Source organism: Antechinus flavipes, chromosome 2, assembly GCF_016432865.1.
Source record: "Antechinus flavipes isolate AdamAnt ecotype Samford, QLD, Australia chromosome 2, AdamAnt_v2, whole genome shotgun sequence".
Classification (NCBI taxonomy): domain Eukaryota; kingdom Metazoa; phylum Chordata; class Mammalia; order Dasyuromorphia; family Dasyuridae; genus Antechinus; species Antechinus flavipes.
The window spans coordinates 96,521,685-96,543,515 of NC_067399.1; the positions used below are offsets into that span (position 1 = coordinate 96,521,685).

At 33.4% G+C, this 21,831-nt stretch overlaps 1 protein-coding gene across 15 annotated transcripts in view; it reads right to left on the reverse strand.

Annotated features, from left to right (window-relative positions):
• Nucleotides 1-21,831, reverse strand: part of NRXN1 (neurexin 1) — a 1,357,693-nt gene that overhangs the window by 12,685 nt on the left and 1,323,177 nt on the right. The window lies entirely within an intron of this gene.

Genomic DNA, 21,831 nt, shown 5'->3' on the forward strand with positions numbered 1-21,831 from the left:
AAAGGAATGATTACCAAATACAAATGAGGCATAAAAGAAAAAATATATAATATATAAAAAAATCATACCAAAAAAAAAAAACTAGTAAGGGATAGGGCAGGTAATGCTAGAAATTTATTCTTATCAGGAATGAATTCAAGAGGGAATTCTCTTTCTTTCTGTCCCTTGTATGTACATGTGTGTGTGTATACACACACACACACACATATATAAGTATGTATAATGAATACATATATATTTATATATATATAAGTCTTCTAAATATGGAAAGAAATAAAAGAAGGCAAAGGGGATAGGATGGGGGGATAGGATAAAGGAGGGACTTTTAGAAGGGAAGGTAGGTTGAGGAAGAGTAAGGCAAAGTAGAGGGTATAAATAAAGCAGAAGAGTGAAGAGAGATAGGGTAAATAGGGTAAAGATAATTAAGATAATTAGGAGGTAGATAAATACACAAGTAATTTGTAGTTTAGAATGTGAATGGGATAATTTACTCATAAAACAGAAATGGATACCAGCGCCAAATTGTTCCTTCTGGAAGCAATATATAACACAGCTAACATGGAACCTATTGGCCACAGGCTGATCATGGCTTTCATTATGAAAACAGAGTCAAAATCAAGATTCACAAAGCCCTAGTGGAAGACAAGGTGTAAGAGTAGGAAGGAAGGCAAGTCTTCCTCCACAATATGAGGGTGCGAGTTAGACAAAGAATTCTCTAAATTTACTACACCCATCATTCTGGAAGTACTTGTATGTATTTAAGCCTGGTTCTCCACCTTTGCAAAGCTCCTTCCCTCCTCCAGCTTCCTTTGCTTTCATCTCATTTGGATGGCTCCCATCACTATCACCTTATTGCTCTCCATGGCAACACATCTCTAAGTGGTGGCAGATACTGTGAAGTTCAATTTAAGTGTGAACTATTATTATTCTTTGTTTCCTCAATCCCATCCCACCCACTTCTTCCTGTTTTTTTTTTTTTCTTCTTTCACTATATCTTCAGTCTTTCTTCACTGGCTCCTCCTCCTTTCTTGAGAAACAAATAAGTCTCTATTTCTACAAATATCTTTGTAGACCTTGCTAGCCCTTCATCTATCTGTTTACTTTCCCATCCTTCCCACATATGTTTTAAATAAAGCTTATATCTGCTACCTTTACTACCTGCTCACAGCTTGAATTCCTGCAATCTAGTTTCTGTTTCCCAACTTTGTACTGAACCCTCTCCATCGCTATTGTTGGATTGTTTCCTACTTTTTAGGTGATTATTTGAGGTTTTCTTGGCAAAGGCACTAAAGTGATTTGTAATTTCCTCCTCTAGCTCATTTTACAAATAAGAAAGATGAAGGAAACAGTTACAAGATTTGTCCAAAGTCACATCAGTAAATATCTGAAGTCCAGATTTGAACTCAGATTTTTTTGACTCCAGTCTGACACTCTATCCATTGTGCTACCTAAACTACTCTGCTACCATCCCTCACAAAACTTTCTTAAGTATTCATTCAAAAACATTCTTTTGATCCTTATTTTCATTGGACTTTTTATTGCTTTTAACAATGATCAAGACAACCCTTTATTTTTCATGAATGACACATTCAGTTCTCCTTCTGGCTCTCTGGCCATGTCTTTCTCTTATGTTATCTCATATCTTACCCTTTTCCTATGTTGTCTCGTATCTTACCCTTTATACCAATTTCCAACACTCATAAGAATCGTAAAAGCTCAAAGTTGGAATAAACCTCTGAGGGACGCTTTCTCTGATACCAGCATTCCTCGAGCATTTCTGCTCCCAAGGTAGCTTATTCTCTTTTTATAGTCCTAATTATTAGGAAGTTTTCCTTAAATCAAAGTCTAAAACTGCTTTTTTTTTTTTTTCAAACTGTCAGCCCTTGTTCCTAGTTCCATCCATTCTTGGGACAAAAACATGCCTAGTCCCTATTCTAAATGATTCAAACAACTGAAGACAACTATCACATCTCTTCTCAGTCTTCTCTTCTGAACTGATCCTTATAGGACACAATCTTGAGCCTTTTCACAATTCTGTTCAGCTATTATGTTGAAATATAAAGAGTTTTGGATTAGGATTCAAAGACCGGGTTTAAAAACTCAACTCTGTTTCTTGTGATCTTGGATAAGTTACTTAACTCTGTAAAAATGAAGGCTTTGGATGAGATAGCTTCTAAACTGCCTTCCAGCTCTCTCCAGATGACTTATGTTCATTTTGGGTTGGTTCATTAGTTTGTTGATACCCTTCCTAATATAAGGCATCTAGAACTGAATGCATGACATCACATGTGATTTAACAAGAGCAAAGTACAGTAAAACTCATTCATTAACTATCTGTAAACCAGTTACTTTATTGTATGGACCAAGGACCATAACCTCAAAGATTTAACTCTTTCAGCACTCTAGCTTTTGGTTTGGGACTCTGTTACCCTAATTGGTGAGTGCTTCATATGGCCTATTAGTCTAGATGTAACTTCAGACATACTTTCCTTTTACTGCTTGGTCATTTCCTTATTATATTCTGCTGTCCTAACTTACTGGTCATCTCCTTATCATATCCTGCTGTACTACTCTGTTCTATGCTTTCCAGTTTTTGAACTATGAGTAAATCAATACTGCCAGTGGTAATGGAAAAGGTGAGTTCCCTTATTGCTTCATTTTCTACCCATGCTACTTTTCTTTCCACCTCCTTCCTTTCCATGACTCCCTATATGTAGTGTTCTTTGGCTAGAATGCAGAGTCCTTGAGAGTAGGAACAGTCTTTGCTTTTATGATTATACTCCACAGTGGTTAGCACAGTGCCTCATAACTCTAACCATATCTGATAGTTTCTTCCTAATCCCTATGCATTCAGTTGAAAAGTGGTCTTGCCATTTCTTTGTCTTGGTACTTCCTCATATGGGTCCCCTTTTTTCAATTCTATTACTATCACCCTAGTTCAAACTCTCACTATGGTTTGTTGTTATAGTCTTCCTAGGTTTTCAATTTTGCTCCCCTCTCCTTTTTTTAGGTATTATCAGTTTAATCTTCTAATCATATCACCTCCCTGCTCAAAATTATTCAAGGGTTCCCCATTGACTACCAGATAAATAAAGGTCTTAGTCTAACATAAAATTCTTTCCATAATCTGTCTGCAATCTACTTTTTTAGCTCTTCTTTACATTACACATCTTTTAAAATGTTATTTTCCCGCAACTAGACATAAAAACAATTTAACTTTTTTTTCAAGTTTTGTGTTCCAAATTTTATTCCTCCCCTGTTCTTTCCTCTCTGAAATGGTAAGCAATCTCATATAATTTACACATCTTATGCCTCTTCCCTCAATCATATCCAAAGTATTTAATGGCCAATGTGCCAGACTTTTGCCAGCCAAACTGAAGCTTTTGTTATCTACTTAATATCCCTCTCACTTTCTTGGCTCTTTGCCTTTCTTCATGATGCTCCCTCAACCCAGAATGTTTTTACTTCAGCTCTGTTCTACTTGTTTCTCAAGGGCCATGCAAATTGTCATATTCTTCTGAACCTTTCCCTATTCTACTCTCTGCTCTATTTCAATGCTCTCTAGCTAGCTATACTATCTCCTTTGAATTAACAGAATATGTGGAATACCTCTCTTTTTAAAATTTCTTTTCATTCTACATAGTATTAGTTACTTGTCTATACATCTTAGCTATGGTATTACACTGAGGTAAAAAATTATTGAATTTTTGTTGATTAAATAAATGGAATATGGAGTCAATTTCATATTCTTTTTTTAAAAAAGAAATACAACCTTAAATTAGGAGCTTTTACACTAAAACAATACAACAGTGCTTGAAGTCTAATGTCCGATGACATTATAGCAGGCTATGGAAGGGAGAAATGACTTTATATTTCAAAGAATGGCCCTTCTACAGTCTTATCTTTACTCAAAGCTCTCTTAGTCACTCAAATTGACACCTTTACCAAAACTATTTTGTATACTTGAATGGGATCTTCATTCACTGTTATTTTCTTATATTTGTGTCATTTCCAAAAGAAGCAGTTGAGGACTAGATTATAGTTGCCGGGCAACTTTTATTGCTGATTTTATTTCTTCTGCATTCCTGTTAGTGAATAGTCATGGCATTTGAACATGATCCTGTCACACCGCAGGTAAACTACAATTTCACTGTGGATTGGGTGCAAAGAAAATTTAGGCTTTCAGGATTGAAGAAGTTTTTTAAAAGATTACCAATCTGAACAATAAAACAGTAAAAGACGAAACAGATAACACACAAAATAATTGAGTCTGTTGCAAAAGGAAGTTCAGGAGATGATGCAAAGGGTCATAAAATGAATAATAATTAGCATATATCATTCTATTAACAGGAATTGCTGCATCCTTGGTCTTGCAATGATCCATTCTCAAAAGTATTGGCAAGATGTGTTTATTGAATTTTTTCTCATTAAGACTCTTTGACCAGTCTTTTGGGTTTTATTGTAGACTAGACTAAAAATAATCAATTTTAAATTCCGTTTCCATCCCATCTAGGAAAAAAAAATTGTCTAAAATGATCATATTAGGCCAGAACTCTATATTGTATCATAATAGATTGGAAAGTTATTATAATTCTAGTCAGCTCTCAAAAATAGTCTCAGATTTAAAGGGGAAGATTTGACTGTTCCCACTGTCCAGTTTTCATTAATGCTGTGAAAAGAAAATTGGAATTTTAGGTTCCTGTGGTGTTTGTGAATTGAAATTAATCCAGTTTCTTCCTCCACCCTAGCTCTACAAAGAATATACTTTCTTCATATCTATATTTCAACACAAACCATACCAGAAGAAAAGATGATGAGCAAATCACTCACAAGAATAAATGCTTAAATGATGCATTTGCAATGAAGCAGAGAGGCAATTTTATATATATATATGACATACACTAATTTTCACTTGCTGCATGGTTATTTTGAGAAGTAATAGATACTGAATTCCCAAATCACTCATTTTTCTCCCTCCTTTCTGACCCTATCTATGCCCTAATGCACCTTTCTTCCTACATTTTACTCCTACAATTCAGAAAAAAAGGCTAAATGAAGGATGTTTCTGACATATCTCAGTCCTCCCTCTGATAAGCTGGTGATTCATGGAAACAACAACAAAAATGTTGGGATTTTAAGAGCTTTCTATGTCCTGCCTGACTGTGGGAGTCAACTTTGACCATCACTCCCCTGCCCTTCCTGCCACTTTAAGAGGGCCAGAATTGGAATGCCAAGACAAGGAAAATGGGAGAATCATCAACCTCAATACAGATTTACAAGTCATTCATTTGAATGTAATCACTTAAAGTTTTTAACGCCAAACCAAACTAGTATCACTTAGACCAAGGGACAAAATCAGCATGTTCTTCTGAGGGTAAAAAAGTCCAGAATGCCAGGCAAACTATCTGAGTCTTCTAAGACTCCAATGCCTACAGAACTAGAGTTGATTTAAGTCTGATCTCTAACATACTAGTTTGCGGAGACCACAGGGACATGCCTCACATGTGTCTACTATATTGTCCCTATGTCTCAAAATCTTATAAAGTTAACTTGGAAATCATGATAATAAGGCTATATTTATACAAATATTTTATTTTAGTTCATTCTTGCCATGTTAATTCTTACCTAAATGTATCATCTTGGAGTCCTTCCCACCTAGAATGTTATCTTTTTCTTCCCAGGTCACATAGATAATTTGTATGGGGTACAGGCTTTGAACTCAAATCTTCCATACTCCTATGTCGACTTACTATCTACTGTATCGTTCTACCTTAGGGCCCCATATTTGTCTAGCCAAACAATTTAGATTATTGAAAATTCTATCTCTTATCTGAAGTTTTCTCTAATGACTAACAAAATCTATAAAGTGATTTTCTTAATATCAGGTTTGAATATCATATAAACATAATACACACACGCACATACATACACACACACACACAAGCACACAAACCTTCCTTCAATATTCTCCATTACCTTCAAGATTAAATATAAAATCCTTTGTTTCATTTTTAAACTTCACTACAACCAGAATCCTTTTTACTTTTCCATTTTCTTACACCTTACTTTCTTCCATATACCCTACAGTGCAATGATACTGGTCTCCTTTGCTGTCTCTCACACAACTTTGTTCCTCTTACAACTCCATGCATTTTCATTGGCTCTTCTCATGTTTTCAATTCTCTCCATCCTTTTCTCAACTTTTCAACTGTCCTGGATTTCTCTGAATCTCAGTTAAAGTCTTAGCTTCTGTGAGAAACCTTTCCCAATCTTTATTTTTAGGACCTTTGCTCTGAGTTTAGTCTTTCTGAGATTGCTCCTACTTTTATCTAATTTGTTTGTACGTAGTTATTTGTAGTTTCTTTCTTTCATTATGTTGTGAGTTCCTTGAGAGAAGTATCTGTTTTTTTCCCCTTTATTTGCCATAACTTAGCCCATGGTGCTTGGCATATAGTATGTGTTTAATAAATGTGCACTGACTTGCCTTGGAAGCAACATGGTACAATGAAAAGAAGTCTTGGCTTAGAATCTTGCACCCAAAGGTTTTGGTGGACTGCTGTTATGGGTGATTGGAGGTCACAATCCAAAGGGTTTTGATGATTGGAGGTTAGAAGGTGCCAGTGGCAGTTGGAACAGCTTTTGGAATCTTAGTAAAGAAGTATCACAAGATGAATGAAACATATATATAGAATTCTTGATCCTTTCCTCTTCTACTTTTCTATTCCTTTTTGGAAAAGAGGCTTCCATTAACTGTCCAAATCTATGTTTCATCATCCCCCAAGAAGGAAAAGAGAAGAGAAATAATCAAAGACATGACATACATATTCAAAGTGATTTATAACTTCAAGGATGTTAGAAAGAGGGAAAAAGTAGACTTTAGACAGAAAATGCCATCTACATTCAGAAAAAGAACTAAGGAGACTGAATGTTAATCAACAAATGCTATATTCACTTTTTTGTTATTGTTGTTGTTTTTTCTCTCCCATGGCTTTTCCTTTTGTTCTGCTTTTTTCTCTCCCAACATGGATTCAGAGTAACGTGTATTAAAAATGAAGAAAAGAAAAAAGAAAAGAAGATAAAAGGAAAAAAGAGAAAACACTAATCCTTATTAGTATAAGCTAAAATAGGAATAAAGAAAGCTTGATGATCTTCCCCATGGAAGAGAAAGATAGTATATCACAAACATGCCCTAGATTGTAGCAAGATCTTTGAGCAAGCATCCAGAATAAACAAAATGAAATGAAAAAAAAGTCAAAATAAAACACTTTCTTAAACCTCATTGCTTGTCCCTTTAGCATTTGAGGAAAGGAGCTGCACCTATCCATACTATTAGGCTGGCTATTGTTCCCATGTGTCAGGGAAAAGCTCTTCCCTCCAGTATTCTCTCACCTTTCCCTCCAGAGACACTTCTAAGTCATGCTACAAGGAGAAAATCCTACCCTCCAGTTTTGATCTTGCTTTAATTTCCTCTCTTCCCATTTTAGTAAAAAAATAACTCCTAAACTCTTCAGCAATGTATGTGATCTTGCAAGGTGGCCTTGACTCTGTCAGGTGCATAGCCTTAGAGCAGGGGAGTACCTCAGAGACAGTGTTCTCAAGGATACAACAAGGATTTGATCTTAACTGTTCTGCAGTGTGGTGGGCAACACGCCCAGAAACATAAACCCACCACTTCAGCAGTACCAACATCACACTTTCTCTGATCCTATTACCCATAAGAAGGCAACCAGATAAGCATGTAAAAGTCCCTTAAGTGGGACATACCCCAAACTCAATTGCTGTGTTAATAGTAATCAGATGTTTTGCTCCTATCCCTACTGCAACTGTGTAGGCATTAGAATAATATAGTATCAAGACATAAACCTGGGTTTTCTAACTCTGTGCACTCTGTAATTTATCATATTTCCTTTATTCTTCATATGTGGAGGAATTCTGTCATTATATATTGGCTTGATCATTAAAAATTCACCCATTCTTTTCCCTCTCATATCCCTAAATATTTTGATTATTAGTACCTGGTGATATTGGTGCAATTGGGCTCCAATTCAATCTAACTCTTCTTCATAGATCAAATGACTTCAACTAATAGCTAATATAATCTCCCCTGCACTAGAGCTGAAGAATTACTTTATTTACATATATATAATACAACATAATAAGTAAATAATATATTATATAAAATATATATAAATAATAAGTTAATAAAATAATAATAAAATATAAAGTAATATATATATACACACACATATATATATTCATCCTATATTGACTTCTTCATTTTCATGTATTTAAATTATGATTTTTATATAATAATAGTTCACATTTACATAGAATTTTATTTTTTATTACATTATCTTATTCAAGATAAAAGGTAGGAATCACATGGATCATTAACCATAGTTTATAGAAGAAAAAAAATGGAGACTTAGGTTGTTCCTAGTTGCAAAGTTATACATACTAACACTCAAGTCTTGGTCCTCTGGTTTCAGAGGTTTCTCTCTGGTTTCAATAATCTTTTGCTTGTGTGGACTTAACTTTATGTATGCTAAATTTTTCTCTTCAAGATTGGCAAATATATTACATCACAGTAGTATTTCTGGCTTTCTCCTTTTCTAAACTCAATAGGACACTTGCCACACTTCAGCAAAATCTTTTAAATAGAGTTCTCTAAAAAGGAATCATGATGTATATTGGGCAAATATCATCAGTAAAGGGGATATGTATGTAAGATTCCTGAGAAATTTTTCTTCACTTATCCATTATAGACCTGCCTTTTAAATTCTGTTATTTTAAGAGTAAATTATATTAAGGAGCGTTAATTTTCTCAGACCTAATTTTGGATTTCATTTAAAATCCAAAAATAGTAAATACACTAATATATAAATACATATAATTTGCAGAAAGCCAGAATTTTCCAGCTGTTCTGGTGGGACTGTTTTGGGAGGGAGATCCGTTTGTTAACATATACTTAGTTCAACACTCATAAAGAACCAATGTCCTGATTTTTTAGAATACTGAATTTGGAAACTTAATAAAGAAGTATCACAAGATGAATTAATAAACATCTTGGCACCACCTCCAATAACAGGTACCACCATGAAATTAAAGTCGTTTAGAAAAATTGTACATATGATAGAAAAGAGGTTTCATTATATAAAAACTATTGCTTTCAACAAAGAAAAAAGTCTCCTTTGATTGTGTGCTATCCTTTTTCTGTCAGTTTCTACTACCTTCTTCTATCAGTCTTATTGTTAATATACAAAAACACTCTCCACTGGCAAGAAAACTATAATTCTCTTCAGTACCCTCAGCAATGTAGGGAAGATGTAAGTCAGGATAGTACCTAGTAAAAGCTTAGCTTTGGCTTGTTTTTAATATCCCAAATTCAATCTTAACTTCTTTATATTGGATTTCATGAATTCTTCAATGATTTCCATTGCAAAACTGCTATACCTTCTAAACCATCTGGTTTTTGAAAGGTAGACCCCCCTATCCCTCAGAAATAATTAGTAAGACAGAGCAATCACTACTTGACTAGTTACTAGGATTTATTCATGTAATGCCAAAGGAAACAAACAGATTGCTGTAGATTGCATATGTTTTTTTTCTGATATGACCCTGACTCTACCATCTTGACATCAATTTGTTGGCTATCACAGAATAATTAAATTCACTTTGGAATAATCACATATTCTTCTCCAAGAAGTTTAAATGTAGAACAAAATTATCTTCCAATCAGGCCCAAATAAATATGATCTAATGAATGACATTTCCCTTAAAATGATTTTGATGACTTATTTAATGAAAAGATGCACCTTGTTCAATATAGATGTCTTTATTCTTAATGGGTTTAATGGGACTGGTTCAATATAATCCTCTCATTTTTTTATCCTCAACCAGCATATTAGAAAACCACTCAGAACCACAGGGTAATTGAAGTAAATTTGGCTTGATGAATACTAATAAATGTAAAGGACCTTTTGCAACAAAATTTAAAAGTATAGCATAAATTTATTTAAATGTACATTCTCATATATTTGTCTTCATAGAATTGCCAAACATCTGAATTACAATGAATAATAGCTTGCTGCATTTTAATATATAGAAAAGCCTTCCTACATGAGAAGATTTCATCTCAGAAGCCATTTTGTCCTCCTTGTGTTTTCTTAACCTTTCTCCTAATGTAGTGCAAAAATGGACATATTATAAACTGAAATTTTAATGGTGTTTGGTTCATGATTTGTTCAAAGGAAATGACAATTATAAGCATTTAGGTTAGTTTTTAAAGTGCAGATTCACTCACATGCCTGCATACACACATATACAAATCTTGTTTTGTATTTATATATGAAAAAGGAGTGAGAGAGGAAGAGAGACACACACAGAAAAAGGGAGATAGAAGAGAGGAGGAGGAGAAAGGGAAAGAGAGAAAGACAAAAGAAAACAAGAGAGGGACAGAGACAGAGAGACAGAGAGGCAGAGACAGAGAAAAGAGAGAAACTGAGAAATTGTGACAGACAAATATACCCTGTGATTTTATAATGAAGATGTCTGAAAGAATCAAGCCATCCTGCTCCAAACTAATCTCCATATGGACAATGTTCAAAACTTTTTCGCCAGTTCAGCTACATATTACACATCATTGTATATTATGTATTTGTCTATTTTTCTCCATAGACTGTTCTCTCTCACCTATCATCACTTACATGAGTTTTAAGTGGTTAAGAGTTAGAGTTTAAAGGAGGAAACACAATTTCTCGAGTGAAATCATTTTACCCTGATACCTAATACTGGTTCTTACAACTATATTGAACCTCACAAGTCTTGGTAAAAGCAATTGACAAAATAGAGACTAAGTTCAACTAAGTCCTATTTGTTGATAAAAAAGGAAGATTACTTAACTATTACTTGGAATTGCTTTTTTCAGGTATTTCGAGACTATGCTTTAAAGGAAATACTAGTGTTGGAGCAGCTAGGTGATGCAATGGATATAGTGCTGGCTTGAAGTAAAAAAAAAATAATTTTCTTAAGTTCATATTTGATTTTAGACATTACTTAGCTTTATGATACTGGGCAAACATCATTTGTCTTAGTTTCCAAATCTGCAAAAATAGAGAAGGAAAAACCACTCCAATATCTTTTCCAAGAAAATGCCAGAATGGGGTCATGAAAAATCAGACATGGTTCAAAACAACAACAAGTTGGTGTTGCTGACCATGGCAGCCTTGGAGGAAGTGAAATCATACTCTCATTTTACAGAAGATAGCACTGCTAGACTCCATTCATGTAAAAATATATTTTGAGAGTAAAATTTTTGCAAAAACAGACAAATGAGGCAGAAGATGAAGATTGATTGTGGTGGTAAATAAGGCAAGTAAGCAGTTCAAATTTCAACAGAAGACAATTTAGGGAGGAGTGGCTATGGACATCTATCAAGTTATATACCAAAAATATTAGAGACAAAAGTTTTTAAAACCATTGAGAATACTCAGATGTTCAAAATACAAAGAAATTATAAAATGGTTTTCTTTTCACCTTGATAATAATAGACATTATAGAGAAACATTTAGAAGTTTATGGTAGAACAGTCTCCAAAATAGCAAAAGTCGGTCAGAGGGGAAATGAGTGCATGGAAAAATTTGGTTGAAAAATTCTACTTTTTACCACTGTGGTACAGGTTTGGGCCACTGCTTCATTGTGCTGGTAGACAAACTTTCAATTCAAAAAGTTCCTGGCTGAGGAACAAGAACAAAATTATTCCTTCTCTCAGTGAAAATACATGGAAACTGGCATGAAGAACATTTTCAATTCAAAATGGAGATAATATACAAGAATCGAAATTTTGGCTTATATAAAAGCAAACTACGTGATGGCACAAATGGTTATCTTGCACCAAGCCCACTTCTTTTACCACTACAAGGAAAAGCAAATATACTCTTATTTATTATATTTTAAAATCTATTTGGAAAAAAAACAAGCATCAAGAGATAACTGTCATTGATGAGACTAATTCTGATAATTTGTTTTCATCAATTGCATTAATAGGTCCATGATTTATTTTTGAAGAAAAAAAAGGCATGAAACACAGCTGAACCAAATCATCTTGAAGAATAAACTTCAAATAGATGTGAAACTGCATCAATTTGCCAGGAATTTTATTGCAATCTACTTCCATTAAAAACAATAGTGGAACTACCATATTTGGACTTTAATACCTGATAACTTTATAAATAAAGGAATGAAAATGGTGCTTTAAAATATTAAATTAGGAAGAATTTCTGGATTTGTTCAAATGTGAAGAGAAGAAATCTCTCTTGGATGTTACATAGAGTACTAACAACCCATTCTCAAGCTGTCTTATAGAGAAAAGTGTTTCAAAGAATAGAGGGAGAGGAATTGACAGTATTATTAAACCGAGAAGAATTCAATGACAGCTGACCTACATATCTACCTTTCTATCTCAATTCTATAATAATGATCTATGCACATATCAAAGATATCTTCAAGAAAAATGTGATTTAGATTTTTGCAAATTATTTTTATAGAAGACTATTTTACTGAGAAGTATAAGCAATAAAATATCACATTTTGTTCATTGTTTATTAATTTGAAAAAAAATTTGACTTGCTAGAGCAAAAAGTAGACTTAAAAGCTCACCTCTATTAAAGTGTTTTACTGCTCATTAATATTATCATACAGATAGTGGGAAATATGTAGCCACAGAGATAATAATACCTAGCCTTTATATAATGTTTTAAGGTTTGCAAAGTACTTTGCAATTATTATCTCATTGTATCTTCATAAGCTTAAGAAGTAGATATCATTGTTATTCTCATTTTACAGGTGAAGAAACTGAGGCAAAAAGTTAACTGGCTTGCCAAGTATCACAGAGTTAGTACATATCTGAGGCAGGAATTCAAAGTCATATTTTTTATTTTATTCATCATCCCACATAGCTATCTGATAAACAAAGAAATAAACATCTCATGATCCACTAATTAAGAATATCAACTGAGAAATTTAAAAGATGCACATATACTTGCCAAAAACTTTTTGCTATTTTTGTGGAAGATGTCCAATACAGAGTTCAAATCAAAAAGGGAATTCTAATAGATGGCAAGGTTGTCCTGATACTTCTTTTGAAGAAGACACTATATATCAAACTCAAGAATGCCATTTCTTGTTGGTCAGTCATTTCATCATTGTCCAAATCACCCAATTTGACATTTTCTTATCAAAGACACTGGAATGCCATCAATTGGGCAATGACTGAACAAGTTGTTCTATATGAATGTAATGGAATACTACTGTGCTATAAGAAATGATGAGCAGTTTTCAGAAAAATCTGTAAACTCTTACACGAACTGATGCTAAGTGAAGTGAGCAGAACCAGGAGAACATTGTACATAGTAACAGCAACACTGTGCAGTGATCAACTCTATAGGCTTAGCTCTTTCAACAATACAATGATCCGAAACAATTCCAAAAAACTCTTAATGGAAAATGCTATCCACATCCACAACTATGGAGTCTGAATGCAGATTGAAGCACATTATTTTCACTTTTTTTGTTTTCTTTTCCTTTTTTGGGGATTTTCCTTTTTGTTCTTATTCTTCTTTCATAACAAAACTAATGTGAAAATGTTTAATATGATTGTACCTACATCATATTAGTTACTATTGGGGGGAAGAAAAGGAGGGAGAAAAATTTGGAACTCCAAATATTATAAAGATGAATGTTGAAAACTATCTTTACAAGTGATTGGAAAAATAATAAAATACTATGAAGTAGGGGAGAAAGATACTGGAATGGTTTGTATTTCCTTTCCCTATTTTATTTTGCAAATGATATAAAGTGACTTGCCAGGGTCATATAGATATGAGAGGCCTATTTGAATCCAAAAAGATGAGTCTTCCATTGTACCACCTAGCTGCTTAAGGTAGGGCCTCTTTAATGAATCCCACTGCTATTCAGACAAGACTGTCCTGAAAATCCTCAAAGAAAAATCAAATAGATAAAGAATACATATTGCGCGGCATATAATATGTGTTTTCATAGGCCTCTGGAATTATGCCATCCAAGTATATCTATTAGACAGATATTAATGATGGCAGTTTCCATTTTATAAATGTGCAAATAACATTTTCACCATTGTTGCTTGTCAATATAGTCAATCTGTACAATACCAATATGCTTCTGTTGTAGCTATATGGAACAATATCAAGAAACATCATCACTATTTCAGAAGAAAGAAAATTTAGGTGACCCAAGAAACAATAGAAAGAGTCACACTAAAACACAATAACTTTCATATGAGAATTATCATGAAAGAAATTTAACTCAAGCCAGATAACATGTATCAAGTTTACTATAGTCTAGGCACTGAGGATAAAAGTACTATATTATCAACCAAGGTATAAGATTAGAAATTGTTTCAGTCTTTGGATTTGTCTCAGCTACTATCACAGTGTCTATTACATAGCAGACACCTTAAAAGTGCTTGTTGATTGACTAATCAAAAAAAGAATGTGGGCAATAATATATAGAGAGTAAGTACAGCCTAACAGTTTGACTATCCAAGCATTGCACTGTTATTCTTGAAATACTAAAATACCCAGAGGGCATTTTGCAGTCTATTTAATAAAAATTTTATAGAGGCTTTTTGGAAAGTCATCCACAGGAATCATCCAGGCTATGGAGGCCCAGATGAGATGCAATCTGTCCTAATGGAACAAGTATTGAGATATCAAGAAAGATGAAATCATTGATCCTTCAAAGCATCAGAGTATCTATTACTTACTCCCTTAATGCATATTAATTAAGAGAATTAAAAAGCCTCATTTAATTTATCCATTAAATAGAAATAGCTAAATGACATAATAAATAGTAGGGCTCAATTTGAAGTCAGGAATACCTGACATTTACCAGAAGGAACTATTTCAACCTTACTTTTCTTATCTGTAAAATGGGCATAATAAATACCACCTACTTCACTGAGTCATTGTGAGGATCAAGTGAAATAAAATGTCAGATTTTTTGCAAACCCTAAAGTATCATGTTTACTATAATTATTCTTACTACTATTAGCATTATATCTGTTATTACTATTAGCCACTTATTAATTTATTTTTCATTCTACAAACATTTCTGAGTACCTTGCACACTATCATGTACCTTATATAGCACCATAGTCCTTGTTAGCCCTTAAAAGGTATTTTATTCACCATTCTGCTCTCCATTTATTTAAAGAATGTCTTAATGTTTTTTATAAGAATTACTGACCCTTTTCTTTCTCCCTTCACCACACAGATATCTTTTCCTTTGTACAAATGTTGTATGTACCATTATTTTTTTCCCCAAAGTAAACTAAGGTTAAAACATTTGGAGATGGTTTTCTTTATTTGTTGAGACCTAAAATGCTATTAGCTCTTCTGTTCTTCCCCCAAAATTGTAATTTGTTCATAGTATTACACTTCTAAAGAGAGTAGTTAGAATCATATGAGTTCCTTGAAAATAAATGACTTCCCTTAGAGATGAGAATCCTCCTCTTTAAGAGCAGAAAAAAGAGGTTGGGGGGTAATATATTTCAAAAAAAATTTTACATGAAAAGAGAAAAATCTCTCACTGCAAACTCTTCTACTCTAGGGATCCTAATTAGATTCAGACTTCTTTCTGAGCTTTGAAGCAATTCCAACAGGAAGTGAAGAAATAAAACCCGGCAGGATTTGTATTGCTAAATAAAATCTGAACTTGAATTCATGTCTGTAATTCATGTTCTGTAGTCTATGTTCCATTGTGACCAGAGACTTCTGCAATAAGATTTAATGCAAACCTAAAGTTTTAAGATTCAGAGAATGCAACCAATATTATTTTCTCCCTAGTGCTCAGACATAGCTATATAATGAGAAGAAAGAAGTAGGGAAAAGGAAAGTGTGTATATCTATGCTGAAGGAACAGATGAGCAAATGCTTCTGAAGACTCTGCCCATCCACTGGAAAACGCAATCTCAGTCCATGCTACTGAAGTCAGTCAATCTTGCCTTTCCTCTGTTTGGGACATCAAATCCATCTTCAGAAACACAGAACCTCTCTTTTTCCCATTAATACCACTGATATCAGTGAACTCTAATTTATAATTGTAGTGGATCCAAAGCCGCTGAGGCAATAACTTTCTGCTCTGATGTTATTCCCTCTTGTTCGTCACTGGGTTTCCATGCTTTGTTCCATTCTTTTCCATGCCTTTTCCTTGCTGCTCCCTAATCTTTGCCTTTTAAAAGCCTTATCTATCCTTCTAGGTCAAGTTCAAATGACACTTTTAGCTTTCTCTAATTCCCAAAACAGAAATGATCACTCCCTTCTACAGATATCCACTATGAGATCTTGCATTACTACTATTAGTGAAACATATAATTTCTCCTATTAGACAATTATTCAATAAGAAACTGTCTTGTATATCCTCATTTTGTCTCTTAACTTGGCTTATATCATCTTCTATAGAAAGCTTATCTTGATCTTTTTGTAGCTAGAGATTCCTCCTAGAAATTACTTTGTATATATTCTATATTTAACTTCCTGTTTATATGCTATCCCCTGACCCAGCAAACACTTTAAGGGAAAACACTTTATATTTGTTTTGACTTTGTGCCTATCATACAGAAGATACTTCATTATTTGTTGCTTTGTAATTACGTCTTTATTCCATCACACATTATGTATATAGTAGGTGCTGTATTGATGCTGGTTAAGTTGAATTTTCTGTGTTACATGTCATTGTATTCAATTTTTTCTCCATGTCTTGCTGATTTCAATAGTTGTCCACCATATTTCAACACAGAAAATTTTATATGCACTTTATATGGTGTTTCTTTTTTATTAAGGATATAGAGAAAACAAAGATACAACTTAAGAAGGGGAGAAGAGCAATGTCCTATGTTAGATACCAATGCTGGTAATGTACAAAACGATACTTTGCTAAATGATCACTTTCATAGCTCATCAGATAGGTTTCATTAGGTATACAATATGATTCCTGGGTCAAGTTTGAATGAGTAATTCACTACCACACAAAGGGGAAAAAATTAAACACTATTGCATTATTTTATTCATTGGATAAAATCAACATAATTTTTGGCTTCATTAATAAAATGAAATATCCAGAACAAGGTAGAAAATAATATGACTCGTCTGCCTGATGAGACCATATCTTAAGTACCATGTTAAGTATGTATACAACATTTTAAAAAGTAATATTAAAACCTAGAGGAGGATTCAAATCATAAAACTCCTGGGAACTTCGTTATATTAAAAAAAAAAAAAGTTGTTTGGGGCAACTAGGTGGTGCAGTGAATAGATCACCAGCCCAAAAATCAGGAAGACCTGAGTTTAAATCTGGCCTCAGACACTTAACACTTTCTAGATTTGATTTTGACTTCATATGCATATATATGTATGTATGTAGACATATAGACATATATAAGGTGGACCAAAGTCTTAGTGTAGTTTTAAGCTTTAATATATTTGCTTTAATAGTTTAAAAGTACACTAAAACTTTTGTGATATTCTAAATGAACATACACAATTAATAATGCTAACAATTAGAGCTATTCAGAGTAGAATCAATTGTGTCAGGAAGAAATGAAATCCCCCCAAACCAAAAGTATCACAATGTTGTAGAGGATATTCCTGTTTAAATAGGGGTTGAATTAGAGAAAATCTGAGGTCACTTCCAACTCTGACATCTTATAATTTTATGATGACATAGCTACAGGAAAAGATATAAGGAAAAAAGAATTGGTGGTAGGCTGAGGAAATATCAGAAGCTTAAGAACAGATCTCTTCAACAATTGGATAACTTGCAAGAAAATCAAACAAGTAAATGCAGAAATTGATGGGGAGAGAAAACACAATTGAAAATTTTGTATTATCAGAATAAAGTGGAAATCAAGTGTAGATTAATGAGGATGAACATGATGAAAAATTAATGATCTGGTCAGAAAAGCAAATTTTCTGAGAAATAGAAGTGAAAAACATCTTAATATAAATATCAATATATAAAAGAAAGGATGAAGAAGAAATTTAAGAAATGTCAGGTACTAAAATAAATAGCACATAATGAAATTGTGGGAAAGTCAAACTAGACTTAGTAAAGTAGTTAGATTAAGCCTCAAATGAGCCTAAAGTTACAAACCACCATGAAATATTCATTGGATGATAAACCTTGAAACAGGGATTGGGTAAACAGAAACAAAGAGAATAAAAGGAAGGAGTTTAGTAATATAATAAATTCAAATCAGTGTATCTGGGAAGAAGACCACAATGGAACAAATAGAACCTTTCAGATAACTTATTATGTGTAAATATTAGAGAAAAAAAATCTTGGAGTCAAAATGGACAAGATGCTGATGAGTTTCCATTTTATCATGGTCATTAGCTAAACAAGCTCAATGATAGGATTACATTTTAGTCATGACAAAAGCAACATGGCATGTTCAAAATGCAATCCTTGCATTGTAAAGAATTTCTCAGATCCTCCCAAATATTTAGTGCCAGGATCCATTATTAGAAATGAAGATAACTTGAAAAATGATTAAATGAAGATTGTTAAATGATAAATGGAGTTATTTCATGTAAAAAAGGAAAAAATGAAGATTGTCTGAATAATGGTTGAAAAACATGTAAGTGGTTCTCACATAGGATCAGTAAGCAAAAACTTATTGATCATTCCTAACATAAAAAAGAGACCAAATCTTTACTAAACCATACTGAGCAAAGGGAAAGAGGAATTTATTTTAGTTTACATTATTTCAGGATTCAGACCAAATAAAGAACACTTCAACAAGTAATTATAAAGTACAAAATTTTTCTGTCATGGTCTCAAGTTTGTAGAAGACAGTAAGTACATAAACAAATGCTTTACTGTGTGGTCAATAAAGCATTTACTAGATACCTTCTATAGGTTATTATTAGACTATAATCTAATGGTGCAAATCTGTAATTACAACAGGAATTTACAAAAGGTTAAATCCAAGGGAGAATTTTCTGATGTGACATGGAAGGTTAACATGGGAAATTTTGGAAGCCATTGAAAGCCATTTTTATAATCATAATTTCTCATCAGCCTGAGATGGACAAATAACAATCTTTTTCTCCTCTGTTTCCTCACTTATAAAATGATATAATTAGGGTTAGAGAACAGTTGAGTATCCTTCTAGCTCAAAATCTAAACTCCTACAATACTATGACTATTTTCTGCTGTGATAAGTGAAAGACCTGAAGATGAACACACAAATTTGATTGCTTTTTATCACTTGCCGTCTAAAGAGTCTTATCTGCTCATGGGCTTGTGGTGAAAGAAAGAACCATTGGTCTCAGAGTTAGAGAGCCTGAGTGTCAACCACAGTCTTCCCACTTAAATCTTTTGTGACCTTATCAGCCCCCTCTAGGTTTAACTCTAATATTTTGTATGATAATGAAATATACCAATCAAAAGCATTATCAAAATCAATTCTGATATTCAAACTTGCAACATCCCTACTTCAATCACTAAAAATATGAATAAAATCAGAATAGCAGTACTGAGTTTGTCTTAGGCCAATCTCTCCATTTTTTAGATGAGGAAAATAATTCCCTGGAAAATTAAATAATTAGCTTTTTGTCTGAGTTATTTCACTGAGGAACTAGAACTAGAACTCAAATCTCTTGACTCCTTGTCTAGGCTTCTTTTTGAATGGAACCGTGACTATTCATGTAGATTTTGCCCATTTAAAATTAGTCTTACTTGCCTGCCATAATTAAAGACCTATATGAAATGGATGCCATTCTTGAGTCAGTAATATCTTCACTAAATTAAAGACCTCAGGTGACTATGGATCCAAATTGACATGGCATATTGGCATGTGAGGTTAGCTAAGCTAATTGAACTCCCTGACTCTTGTGGTTGGTGTCTGAAATTGGTTCAAGGCTATTCAAGGTAGCCATTATGCTATTTTCTTCACTTATAGACTGGTCCTCAAGAGAAAAAATACAAAAATATCTGAAGCCACTTCCTTTAACTGTTTTCAGTTTAGAAGGACTTATAAGTCATGCAAAAGAATATCAGATATGAAGTATCATACCCTGGGTTTACATATTGGGTGGGTTGGGTGTTTACTACTTGTGTTCTTTGTATTTCAATTTATTCATATATGTTTTAAAACAATTTTGGTATAAATATAATTTTACTATTTATTAAGCTACAAATTTGCCATTTATTAAGCTTACTAATGAGATGGATGTGCTAGTTTGTTTTTACATAAAAAATTAAAACTTTGGGGCAACTAGGTGATGTACTGGATAGAGCACCAGTCCTGAAGTCAGGAGGATCTTAGTTCAAATCTGGCCACAAACACTTAACACTTCTTAGCTATATGACCCTGGGCAAGTCATTTATCCCAATTGTCTCAGCATAATATATATAAATAAAATAAATAAATAAAAATCAAAACTTGGTGGAACATTTAATAGCTTTTACTGTTGCCAAATTTTTCCACAATCTCCACATTCAGCTACGTGATTCCATATGGGATCATGTCCAACAATTTAATAAGCTTTAATCTAGACCCTATGCTCAATACTGCCCCCATCTTTCCTTATTACTATCTACTAAATCCTATCTGTCTCATATCTAAAAAATACCTCTGTCCAATATACCCCCATGGTGTCAAACTCATCTGAGAGTCACAAATTGACTCAAAAAACCATGAATTAATATGATCTATTGTATGGTATTTTTATTTATTTTGTTAAATATTTCCCCATTACATTTTAATTTGATTCAGACCATCCTCAGGAATTTTGGGGACCACAGTTGGCCTATCAAGAATATGACACCTCTGCTATATGCCACAAAGTATCAACTATCTAACTGCTTTTGCCCTCCTCTAAACTCTAGTTTATTTATTATGTGCATCATACTTCTGGACATTAAAAATCATGGATGATTCTACTTATTCATTGAAGAGCTATATTTTAACAAGAGAAAAGTGTATCTGTTATGTTCCTCATTGGCCTCCAACACCCTGAAAAGTCATCTTAAGTGTTGAACAATGAGGTTAGAAGATGGGATAAAGGGGTATGCTGTTGGCTTTCCTTTCCCAACTCCCTTATGTAACAAGTCTGTACTACTTTGTGTTTCAGAGGAAATAGGGGACTCAAATTAAGACTTTACAACTGGTTTGTAAGCTAAAGATGAAAGATAAGAATGGCAATTTTTGAACCCATGTTAAAGTGGATATGTACAACACTATGGGCGGTCAATCAGTAATAAACAAACCATTCTATCCTGTACCTGCAGGTCTCTTGGAGTTCCCAGAGTTGTCATGCAGAGGCCATTAACTGCTTTGGAGTTACTACCCCCCCCCCATTTTTATTCATTTTATTGGACTAAACAGGAAGGCTGTTAAAGGTGGAACAAAACTGCTTAGTAAAGCCTGAGCTCATCCTGAGAACTGTAAAAAATGTTAATCAAAAGAAATCCCTGTGATTGTCATACTTAAGCCTAAGGGATCCTACAATCATTATTTAATGGTGGAAAGGGCAGCATGGAAACCATCTTTCTGTATTAACCATTCACAATGGATGATAAATACAAATAAATAGGGGAAATAAAGCTCATTTACTTTAATAATGAGCTAAAATTGTCAGGTGGTATGAAAAGTATCAAAGAAGGAAACATTTCTACATTACACATGCATAAATGTATCAAAGGCTCCACAAGCTGTTTATATTACTTCTACAGCAATACTTCCACTTCCGAGATCAAAAATATACCACTTAAGCTAATTTGATTTCTTTG